At 42.8% G+C, this 9,382-nt stretch overlaps 1 long non-coding RNA gene and 1 other non-coding gene across 3 annotated transcripts in view; both read right to left on the reverse strand.

Annotated features, from left to right (window-relative positions):
* LOC139276722 (uncharacterized) overlaps nucleotides 1–7,098 on the reverse strand; it is a 30,411-nt gene extending 23,313 nt beyond the window's left edge. Inside the window, exon 1 of one of the 2 annotated variants that reach the window (XR_011595981.1) lies at nucleotides 6,970–7,098. This is a non-coding gene — a long non-coding RNA (uncharacterized lncRNA). Of the gene's footprint in view, nucleotides 1–3,499; nucleotides 3,732–6,969 lie in introns of those variants that run through there. The other variant, XR_011595982.1, reaches the window with a different exon arrangement.
* Nucleotides 4,708–4,906, reverse strand: LOC139277793 (U2 spliceosomal RNA). The gene has a single exon (XR_011596139.1). It is a non-coding gene; the product is annotated as a U2 spliceosomal RNA (small nuclear RNA).
* Nucleotides 7,099–9,382: the final 2,284 nt, after the last annotated feature.

The following is a 9,382-nucleotide window of genomic DNA, read 5'->3' on the forward strand; positions in this document are numbered from 1 at the left end:
CCACTTGCTTTGAGATCCCTAATTCTTGATAACCCGAGCCCCTCTGGATCTAGGTGAGTAGGATGTAGCCTTACAGGGAGAAAATGTGGACTCTATATCAGACAAACAGAAACTCTGTCTATGTGAATTTCTCAATAGCTTGATTTAGAGACTCTGATACATTGAGATTGGTTTCCACTATGTCAGATGCCTGACTGACAAAGAAAATCTACGACTACCATGTTTCTTTCATTTTATTGGAGGGCATGGTTTCCGTAAGTAACATAAGCTATAAAAGGGCTGTAACAAAGCCATGTGTATTCATTGCAATGAGTATACTGTAATTATAATTGGAGAGGGGTCCTTCAGTACAACACATTCCTCTTTTTCCTCCTTTTGGCAAGTTTGGATGTGAGACAATTGTAAATCAAATAAATACATTTGTTTAAATTAAATAAATCAAGTTATTCACAATGCTGAGTAATAAGTGACTACACATAATCTCATGCCCAGGTCTTCACTTTGGCAAATACAATTGAAAACATCAGCCAGTATCATCCTTGTTTGTCATTTGCTGATACCAAGTACAGCACACAACTGTAGCATTATAGTCAGACCAGTTTACACAAGACTTAACCTTATGTTTGCACACATTCTAAACCTGGCATCAGTGTAACCTAACCTCTCTTTCAGCACACGTGGCATAAGGCATTACAAATATTGCTACTTTACCTTTTTATGCAACACACAGCTTAAGCATCCTCTTCGCATGTGTTTACACATGGCTATGTCTGTCACAACATTTAACTGCAAGTAGGTAAACCACATCCTTACCATTGTCTCAACACAATATTCAACTTAAGCATCCTATTTGCAGATATACACGCATGCATAGTTTAGGATTATAGTCATTCACATTCTCAGGTCTAAGGCCTAGTCCAAACACCAAAGAGCTGGGGAAACAGTGTATTCAAACAATTGGTTGGAGATATGGACAATTTTTGAAACACACACATAAGATTCCTGATTTTTCACAGGAGTACCTCAAGACCATGGACATTACTGCTCCACCTCATTTCCCAATAAATATTTGCTAGAGAAACTAGTTCATATGAGTTACATTCCACAACTGCCCCTCCAAAGCTTTCAAAAGTCCTTTGTTCAGGACTGGCCAAGACAGTTGGTGATGAGAGTAACCAGGATTCATCAAATTCCCATGAATCACACTTAACGAGAAAGCGTTTCTTCTTTGCCTTCATTTCCCGTCTATTTTACTATTGACTGCAATTAGCAGTGTGTCTGGAAAAACATTTACCTGACAAACACCGATGGTTATAATTTTTAGGTGTTTAAGATTAACATTTTCATGTAGTTCCTATAAGTGACCTGGATCTAGGTATTTAATAATTTATTTTGGATAATTTTCCCTTGTAGAAAACTGTAAAAGGGACCCTATTTGCAGTAAGTGGTGTACTGGTTAATCAGCACACAGTACAATGCCACACTCTTCAATTTGGTGGAATAGCAAAGTGTTTTTTCTTCACTTGCTAGAACAATTAAAATGTTTATTTATAATTACATAGAAACTGAAGTCTAAAAGAATTTAGCAATAGAAGCAAGGACAAATTTAGATTAGGAGTTAATCGCCCTTTTCAATAACCTCTCCTACTGAGAAAACTTTTTAAAAACAGTACCATCTCTGAATGGGAGAATTCTGTCCAATTTGCATACAATGAAGTCTGCTTTTTCAAACTCCGTGGGGAGGGATTTTAACTCCCAAGAACGGGTGGACTGAGGGCAGGAGAAGAGTTAAAATTAATGATTTTTCAGTCACAATCGCAACCCAGCTCCAATGCGCCCAGTTCTGTGTTTAACAGAGGGATGTTTGGATGTCAGTGAGTAACCTACTCACCGAAGTTGGGGCTTTAAATATTGCAGGTGGGTAGGTAGTTATTGGTGCAATCAACATCCTTAGGAGACATTAACAAAGTGTTTTTAAATTACATTTAACTTGGGTTTAAATTTAACTTCTCCAGCACAAGTTTTCCGGGGCTTGGGAAATTGACCAGGGAAACAGAGGCGAGATTCAAATGCAGTTCAGGTATTTAAACCCGTTATTGCCCTATCTGAATAAAACTTCACTAATTACAACTGACATCTCATTTCCCTCTGGCAAACATTTGGCAGAGATTTCTTGTGTGGATACAGCTTTTTCTTAACTTTGGAGGATTTCAAACTGTCAAGATCAGGATGGGAGACACTTTGGATGTATTTCACAGCACATCAGAAAACGAAGACCATCCACGGCAGTAATCAGGGGAGGGGCACAGGGAGGAGGGGCAGCACAGTGGGGGAGGGGCACAGCGAGGGAGGGGTGCACAGGGAGGAGGTGACACAGGGAGGAGGAGCATGGGGGGGGAGGGGCAGAGGGGGAGGGGCCCAGAGCAATGATGATGTCATACCATGTGCGGCGCCCTGGACCCTAAATTGGATATCGCCCCCTGAAGCTGCGCTGGACAATGCCAGCGACAGTTTCAGGGGGTGCATACTGGGCAGCCGGCAGCTCGCGGGGCACAAGTTAAAGAGGAGGTGTGGGCTATTGCAAAAAATAATTCTGCCAATTTTGTCAAGCGCCCCGTTGGCACTTTGAATGCGGAGTCCATGTCGATCAGTCAGCCCAGCACTCTGCTCGAGTGTCGGGCTGTTGGCATCACATACCTGGTGGTCCAGGGAGGCCCCTTTCATTACTGCAGAGTTTGTAGCTTAGGCCCTTCCCTTTAATTAAGGGAAGAGTCCCTCCTACATGGCAGTGCCACGCGGCCTACTGCGTAGAGCTGCGCCCCATTCCTGATGCGTCCGCCCCACTACCACCCCAGAAAGGAAGTGGAGCGCATTTCTGCTAACCTGAATTTATCAAGTGTGGTGGGACTTCCATGCCTGGCACAAAATGTCCCGCCTTCCAGATGTTACTGTCCCCAAACAGGATGCAACAGAATTTTTCCCCGAAAGTGCATGTTTTCAGTTGGGGGGGGCTGGGGGTGGGGGGGGCGGGGGGTGAAATAGCAAAACTAGAGGCCATTAACATAAGATAGTCACCAAAAATTCAAATAGGGAATTCAGAAGAAACTTCTTTACCCAGAGAGTGGTGAGAATATGGAACTCTCTATCACAGGGAGTATTTGAGGTGAATAGTATTGATGCATTTAAGGGGAAGCTAGATCGCTTATGAGGGAGAAGGGAATAGAGGGTTATGATGATAGAGTGAGATGAGGACAGGCGAGAAGAGGCTCGAGTTGAAAAATGCCAGCATGGACTGATTGGGCCAAATGGCCTGTTTCTGTGCTGTATATTCAATGTAATTCTATGTAAAAATTGAGGGGGAAGGAGTACACTTAGCAAGAGTGGGCAGGGGCTTAAAGCACAGGATGTAGTTAAATCAGTAAATGTACTCACCTTTCCTGATCTGGTTAGGTCACTGCCTCCTACATTGCATCTGAGACCTCATGTTCCTGCTGCTTACCTCATCAGCTACCTCCAACCCTGCCTGTGAGAGTCGCAGGATTCTTCCTCCCATTGCCAGGGAAAAGCATGTCCCTCCTACTCCTGACTGCACCCAGCAATAATTCCAGTGATGCATCATAGAATATGGGTGCTGCCCTTGCTCTGTGTGCACCATCCATCATAAACACCTCCGATTTTCATCTGTGCATTGTTCCTTTATATAGAGCTGAGATTGTGTCATGCCGGACTGCATCATGCCCACTGCACAGCTTGGAGACACAAAACCCGAAAGTCAAAATGAATTGCTTTAATCCAGTTAAGATTGCAAATTCCGATTCATTGAGCTGACTTTGCCCACACAATTCCCCCCGCCCCTCCCCTCCAACCCTGGTCGGAAGCTGCCTTCAGATTAATATTGGGGTCACCAAAACAGAAGTTGTGACTGCTGTATGCCAGCCTCAGGCCCGAGCTAAATTTGGTTTTGGGCCTCATTTAAATGTCACAAACAAGTTGAAGGCACTCAGTGGGTCAGGGAGAACGGGAAATCAGTTAGCCCCTACACTAAACCTGCTTACAGGTCAGGTCTGGAGGGAGGGGTATGGTAGCTTAGTGGTTATGTTACTGGACGAGTAATCTAGAGGCCTGGACTAATGATCCAGAGACACGAGTTCAAATCCTACCATGGCAGCTGGGGAATTTAAATTCAGTAAATGAAATAAATCTGCAATTGAAAAAGCTAGTATCAGCAACGGTGACCGTGAAACTACTGGATTGTTGCAAAACCTTATCTGGTTCACTAATATCCTTTAGGGAAAGAAATCTGCTGTCCTCACTGATCTGGCCTATATGCGACTTCAGACCCACAGCAATGTGGTCAATTCTTAACTGCCCTTTGAAATAGCGGCTCACCACTACCTTCTCAAGGGCAATTAGGGATGGGCACTAAATGCTGGCCTTGCCAGCGACGCTCACATCCCACGAATGAATTAAAAGAAATGTGGGGGCTTCTCAAATGGGCCGTCAGTGGGCTGGAGTTTTTTTTGTGGGCCCAGAAGGAGCATTCCAGATTTTCTTTTTTTAATTCGTTGCCAATCTTTCCAATTCTTTGTCAGATCACAAACACCAGAGGTCACCTTGCACACATCAAGGATCACCCTGCACCAATGCTCTTAGCCAAAAGGCCTAGAGCCCAAGCACCGTTCCTGGAAGTACTGCAATACCAGGTTCGTGCCATGGAGGTGGATGGGTCAGGCCCCCCCCACACACCTCCGTGGAGGTGGATGGGTCAAGCCACCCCACCCACCTCCTATTTCCAAAAAGCATAGGAGAATCACCTTCCTGATCCAGGGAGAACCACGTTGGGGTCATGGTTACTCCCCTGTCAGGTCAGTTACGCATGATCTTAGCCAAAAGGCCGAGAAGAAAAATAAAAACTCAAAACAATCTTGCCCTTTTTGAGAGTGTTGTCCAGCGATCCCCTTGTGGTCCTCTGGTCAGGCCGCTCAATGCCCGGTACAGTGAGGCAGACCATGTAGGATGCACGCTCCGCCTTGGAGAACTCCTACCCTGATGTGCATATTATAAGCAGCCTGTTTCAGGTAGGCAGGCTGCTTGCTCATTCACAGGTGCAACATTTCTCCCCCACTATCAAGATTCACAGGGGAATTGCAATTTTAATTTCACAGTAACGATTTTATCCATTTGCAACTAAGCAAATAATCCAATAATACACTCATCAATGTTTAAATATATACGCTTCCAACACAGAGCTTCCTATAACAATTACAACATTTACTAGAGCAGCTCAACAACTACTTCATAAACATAGCTTACTATCCATGTGCTACGAGTCAAACACAATAAATAAACCATTACATGGTACTGACAGCATAGATACAGGTCATTTAGCCCAACAGATCCATGTCAGTGTTTCTGCTCAACATGAACCTGCTCCCACCCTTCTTCATCCGACCTCACCAACATATCCTTCTATTCCTTTCTCTCTCATGTGTTTATCTAGCTTCCCCTCAAAGGCATCTATGATGTTGCCTCAACTGCTCCTTGTGTTAATGATGTTCCACATTCTATCCACTCTCTAAGTAAAGAAGTTTCTCCTGAATTCCCTATAGGATATATTAGTGACCATCCTATATTTGTGGCCACTAGTTCTGGTCTCATCTGCAAGTCGAAAGATAATTTCTATGTCTACCCTATCAAACCCTTTCATAGTCTTAAATACCTCTAAAATACCTTTATCGGACCAACCCCCCACCCCAAGTCTTCTCTTTTCCAGTCTGTTTTCCAAAATTACTACTTTGATCTTTGCCATTCTCAATCTTTATCTTAAACGTTATGATGTTGTGATCGCTCCTGCTTAGATGTTGCCCAATGCTTACTTTGCTTATTTGATTGGATTGATTTCCCATTCCTAGATCCAGCAGAGCTCCGTGTTTTTGGGCTTTTTACATAGTGAGTAAGAAAGAAGTCCCGCACACATTGTAAAAACTTCATTCCGTGTACACTATTCTCTTTCACTATCTCTTCGTGCCAGTTTATTTGGGGGTAGTTAAAATCTCCTCATTTACTTCAGCTCCACATATGAACAGTCTCAAAATTTATTATGGATCATTCTATCAATTAATGAAATGAACCACCTTGAACGTTGGGTTAGAAATTTCCCTCTCTTTAACTTCTGAACACCCATACAACATCTTACCCTTATTTATAAAAGGACATAAGAAAAAACATGTACCTACAACAGTTCAAAGATGTCACATATAGTCCCCACCACTTAAAATGTCTACGTTTAAAATTTGATTTATATCAGTCAAAAAGCGATAACCATAAGCCATTTGCAAAAACTTCAATTTCAAAGTTACCAGTTATAGCATCTTACGTGCTGTTTATTTTGGGCAGAAGCAGCTGTTCTTACTGTGATATTGGATGAGTGAAGTACACATGAAAATATATTTGTATCAATTTTCTCCCTTATTTTTATATGTTTGTAAATATAAAACAGTCAAGGAACTACACAGAGGGTAAAACTATACTCTTCGCAGCACCCTTCTTTAATGTGCCGGACAATTAAATAGTGCAAACAGTTGAAGTTCTGGGAAGAGAAATTCACGATCACCCCATTTGTGGTGCAAATTTTTTAAAGTTTCAAATCATTAGTGCCTGGCGCATCAAGAAGGAAGTGGAGTGCTAAATCAAGCTCACCACTTCCTCCTTAGAGGGCAATTGGCAGCAGACGGGGCAGTGACTTCAGCAGTGTTGCACACTGAGCCACACAGCACTGCCACGTTCAAAGACTCCTTCCCGCCCTTAAAGGGAATAGCCATCGCTGCAGGCTCTGAAAAATAAGTACCACCTACCTGGACCACCACGGCAGCCACGATCCCGCCATTCAGCCCGGCACTCAAGCAGATCGTGGGCAGAAACTCGGGGGAAAAACTTGGAGAAAAAAAAGTTAGTTTTCTTTTTACTTACCTCGGCCATCTCACCTTTTAGCATGGTCCCTGAAGCGGCCAGCCGGCCACCTGATGCACACCTCCTGCAACTGCCGGTCTTTTCACCCGGCGCTGCTTCAGGGGACGGAAGTCAGCTTTGTGTCCGGGGCGCTACCGGAGCGGTGTACTTAATGATAACTTCACGATTTCTGGGCGAAGGAGATCGGAGAGCAACGCTGTCGCACCGTCGCAAAACTCCCGCCGAATATGGCGAGAGTTGATGTCATCGCCGCGCCCGGTCGCAAAGCCTTTTGCGTCCCGTTAGCGCCTCCTGGGGATGATAACGAGAGGTGCAAAGGTTTCTAATATGACGCCATGCTTGGCGATGATGTATTTCAGTTCCTCAGCCTTGTTGAAAAACCTGTCAGTCGCTATTTAGATTATGAGGCATTGCTGTTTAGTATTGAGCCATGCATCCCATGTGAGACAACAAAAGGATAGTGAAAAGGCAGCCTTGGTCCGATTTTGTTTGGGGAATTACAGAGATGGGTTCTTGAGTGCTGGAGAGCAAAATCTCCAGAGGAGATGGGGGAAAGCTGGAAAGGATTGAAGTAAGTAAGTCCTTGGTCAGGTCTAGGGTCCGTCAGTAAGGAGGTTTGTTCGGGTAGTGGGTCAGGGAGCTGCAGATGCTGATGAGCGATGACAACATATATATATATCTATGTATATGTATAGAGCATTACAACGCCATCGTGCAGAACGGGCCTGCTATAAGTGGTGGGGACTGTGCCTCAATATTTTGAAATAGTATATTTCTCACAGTAGTCAAATGACATTCTACCTAATGCAATAACACTTTCAATGAGATATATTTTGCCAGAATCTTCACTCCTCAGCCTCTGATTCCAACCACTTTCCTGGCTGCTTGCTCAGACTAAACCTGACTGTGTGCAACTTCAGTGCCCTGTTTGACCCTGAAATGGTTTAACTGTTACTTTCAAAAGTCTCTACCTCACTCCCACTGCTGCTGAAACTTTTATTTATGCTATTATCACCTCCAGGCTCGATTTTATTCTTACTGGCCCTCTTAAACTCCACCCTACATCAACTGCAGCTCATCCAGAACTCACCACCTTCATTTTATCTTGGAATAAGTTCGGCTCAATTATCACCCATCTTCACCAATCTCCATTGGCTCCCATTCCCCAAAACGTTGCTTTTACATCCTTATTAAGCAAATCCTGTGCAGCACTGCCTTCATTTACCAATCCTTCCACAGCATTGTCCTTGTATATCAATCCCTCCACAGCTTCACTCTGCCCTACCCCTGCAACCTTATCCAGTGCTGTGTTGGAACCTGCACCTACCACTCTTCCACTATGCATCTCTCCACTCCACCATTAGTGACAGAGCCTTCAGCCACCTTACTACATTCCACCGCCACCTTCAATAGCCTCATTAAGATATAGCTCTTTAACTATGCCTTCAACCATACTCCATAAGCTTGGATTAATAGTCATCTATCTTACTGTGAGGGATGAGACCCATATGTTCTGGCCTGTTGCAACCTAAACATGATTATCATTCAAAATAAAAGAATACATATCAGCCATGTCTGAAAGAAATTATTTATGGCCAGTCAGAATCATGACATTGCACATGCTATGACTATCTGTATCCTTTCCCTAGCTAGACATATATCAACAGGCAGGTCCAGAGTTGATAGACTGGAGACAGTGGGGATCTGGGTGACGGATTATTGTCCTAAAGGCTCATTATGAACAGATGCCTCTGGAAAAGCTCTGTGACCGAATACCATTTTGTTATAATAGCAGTGCTTTTTTTATAAATAGGCCACAGATAACTTAGATAAATCATATGCTCGAAATGAATTTTTGCTTTAAGAATTGTCATTTAAAAAAATTGGACAGCACATTGTCACTCACTTTTTATTGCCAAACACAACTGTGTTGAATAAACTGGTAAAAGGTACAGCAAAACCAAATACTATTTAAGGTACAAATTACTTATGGAGGTGATAACTATACAAATTGAAAGGGGGGAATTCTTCCGCATTTATTCAACATGAAAGTTATTAAGTTGAAGTTCTGTTATTTATATCAGGAACTAATAATGAATGACTTAATTGAATAATAATTTCTTCATAATTGATTCTAAAGCTCCATGTATAAAGTTTATTTGATCATGTGGATTTTACTGTGAATAACATTTCATTTCTAAGTAAATATGTTTCACTTTTTTTTTAAATTAATTATATGTCAATCCACAGAAAGAATAAATGTGAAACTCCTTTTTAGTTCAAAAACATTTATAATGATCCGCAGTGTAAGAACATGCCCAGCTTTTTATTTTGTTTATTTTTTGATTTTTCTTTCAAAGCAGGCACACGATCCCATAATCAGGAAAAAACCTAAAAAGGCACAGGTGGGGAA

This window comes from Pristiophorus japonicus, chromosome 12, assembly GCF_044704955.1.
Source record: "Pristiophorus japonicus isolate sPriJap1 chromosome 12, sPriJap1.hap1, whole genome shotgun sequence".
NCBI classification, from domain to species: Eukaryota; Metazoa; Chordata; class Chondrichthyes; family Pristiophoridae; genus Pristiophorus; species Pristiophorus japonicus.